This window comes from Henckelia pumila, chromosome 3 (assembly GCF_033568475.1).
Source record: "Henckelia pumila isolate YLH828 chromosome 3, ASM3356847v2, whole genome shotgun sequence".
NCBI lineage: Eukaryota > Viridiplantae > Streptophyta > Magnoliopsida > Lamiales > Gesneriaceae > Henckelia > Henckelia pumila.
Genome location: NC_133122.1, coordinates 89,061,574 through 89,064,585, shown reverse-complemented (window position 1 = coordinate 89,064,585; position 3,012 = coordinate 89,061,574).

Here is a 3,012-nt window from a genome sequence, read left to right as displayed (position 1 = left end):
GTGCGCTCTGACTGACCATAAGTTTCCGGATGATAGGCAGTACTCAAACTGAGAGTAGTACCCATCGTAACGCTGAGCACTCCCCCAGAATCTAGAAGTGAACCTGGAGTCCCGATCGCTGACAATGCTCATAGGCACTCCATGAAGTCGAACGATCTCCTGAATGTACATCCGTGCCATGCGATCCACAGGGTACTCTCGGCTATAGGCAATGAAATGCGCTGACTTGGTGAGTCGGTCCAGCACAACCCAGATAGCATCACAGTTCCTTGGGGATACCGGCAAATGGTTCACAAAGTCCATTGTGATAAACTCCCATTTCCATTCAGGAATAGACAGACTGTGAAGCAATCCTCCAGGTCGTCGGTGCTCTGCCTTGACCTGTTGACACACCAAACATCTCGAAACAAACTGATAAACACTGCGTTTCATACCCTTCTACCAGAAACGAGTACGTAGATCCTTGTACATCTTGTTGCTCCCAGGATGAATACTCAACTTAGTGCGATGTGCCTGAGACAAAATCTCCTCTCGGCAACTCTTCATCCTGCGGAATCACAAGCCTACCAGACAAACACAAAAAGCCATCTGACTAATAATGAAATCCAGATGAGCTACCCTCGTTAGCTAGACGAGCTAAACGCTGGGTCTTCGAATCAGACATCTGAGCATCTCGAATCCGCGAATACAAAGCTGGCTCAGATAATATTGCAAACATCTGGATACTCTGCATACCTTTCTTATGCTTGAAGGTATAACCTGAAGTACAACAGTCACTGATCGCACTGGACATCGAACAAGTCTGGAGTGCGGATAGTCGCACCTTGCGACTCAAAGCATCAGCGGTGAGATTAGCAGCTCCCGGATGGTACTTAATTTTCGCAATCATAGTCCTTAAGCAAGTCCATCCAACGTCTCTGCCTCATGTTCAACTCCGCCTGAGTGAACAAATATTTGAGACTCTTATGGTCGGTGAAGATCTCAAATTTCTCGTCATACAGATAATGACGCCAGATCTTCAAAGCGAACACAATGGCTGCTAACTCCAAATCGTGGACTGGATAGTTGTCCTCGTGAAGCTTCAGCTGTCTAGAAGCTTATGCGATCACATGCCCATTCTGAGTCAGAACACAACCTAACCCTAGAAGAGAAGCATTTAGTGTATACCACATACCCTCCAAATCCTGACGGTAATTCCAACACCGGCGCAAAAGTCAACCGCCGTCGAAGCTCACAGAAATTCTCCTCACACTCGGAGGACCACTCGAAATCCACACCCTTGCGGGTAAGCTGCGTCAACGGTCGAGCTAACTGAGAGAAGTTCAGAATGAAGCGACGATAATACCCTGCTAGACCCAGAAAACTACGGATCTCAGCGACTATTGTCGGACGCGACCAATTAAGTACCGCTTCAATCTTGCTTGGATCAACAACAATCCCCTCCCTGGATATGATATGGCCAAGAAAGACCACTCTATCCATCCAAAACTCACACTTGCTCAGCTTGGCGTACAACTGTTCATCTCGAAGAGTCTGCAGTACCAACCGCAAGTGAGAAACATGCTCTTCCATATTACGCGAATACACCAAGATGTCGTCAATGAATACCACGACAAACTTGTCCAAATACTCCCTGAAAACACGGTTCATCAGATCCATGAATATAGCCGGCGCATTAGTTAAACAAAATGGCATTACTAGAAACTCGTAATGCCCATAGCGAGTACGGAATGCAGTCTTGGCTACGTCCTGATCACGGACTCTCAACTGATATTACCCAGATCTCAAGTCAATCTTGGAGTAAACTGACGTGCCCTGTAGCTGATCAAACAAATCATCAATACAAGGCAACGGATACTTGTTCTTCACAGTGACTCGATTCAGCTGCCGATAGTCAATGCACAGCCGCATCGACCCATCCTTTTTCTTTACAAAAAGAACAGGAGCTCCCCAAGGAGATACACTAGGACAAATGTACCCCTTGTCCAAAAGATCCTGTAGCTGATTCTTCAATTCACGCATCTCTGACGGAGCCAGACGATACGGTGCTCGAGAAATAGGTGAAGTACCCGGCATCAACTCTATGCCAAACTCGACTTCCCTAGCAGGAGAAAAACCCGGAATCTCATCAGGGAATACATCTGGAAATTCATCCACAACAGGAATGCTCTCTATCCCAATGCTCTCAGCGGATAAATCAACTGCATAGATAAGGTAGCCTTCCCCGCCAGACTCTAGAGCTCGACAGGCTCTCAAAGCTGATACCAAAAGCATCGGGGGTCGCGCTCCCTCACCATAGAAAAACCAGCTCTCACTCCCCTCCGGATAAAAGCGTACTAATCTCTGATAGAAGTCCACTGAAGCTCGATAGGTAGTCAACATATCTATTCCCAGAATGCAATCAAAGTCGTCCATCGCCAGGACCATGAGATTCGCTAACAGAATGTTCCCTTCGAACTCTAAAGGGCAACCCATCACTAGACGCTTAGCCAAAGAAGATTGGCCCGTCGGAGTAGAAACAGACATCACTACGTCTAGTGCAATGCATGGTAACTTATGCCTCTTAACAAAACGTGCAGAAATGAAGGAATGAGATGCACCAGTGTCAATAAGTACAAGAGCAGGTATACCATAAAGCATAAATGTACCTGCGATGACTTTCTCATTCTCCTTCACTGCCTGATCATGTCTCAGGGCAAACACCTGGCCAGAAGCTCGTGGCCTCAAATGAGAACTCCCAGCAGACTGTCCTTGCGACCTCTGCTGTACGGTGGCCTGAGAACCAGATCCTGAACCAGATCCTGAACCGCCTCCCCCAGATAGTGGACAATCTCTCCGGATATGACCAGTCTCTCCACAACGGAAACAAGCTCAAGAAGCTCTACGGCACTTGTCGGATGGATGGTTCTTCCCACAGTGATCACACTTGTCCTTCTTACCGAAACGAACAACACCTCCAGAACCAGAGGAAGAAGTAGATCCAGACTTCTTGAAAGATTGGGCACGGGGACC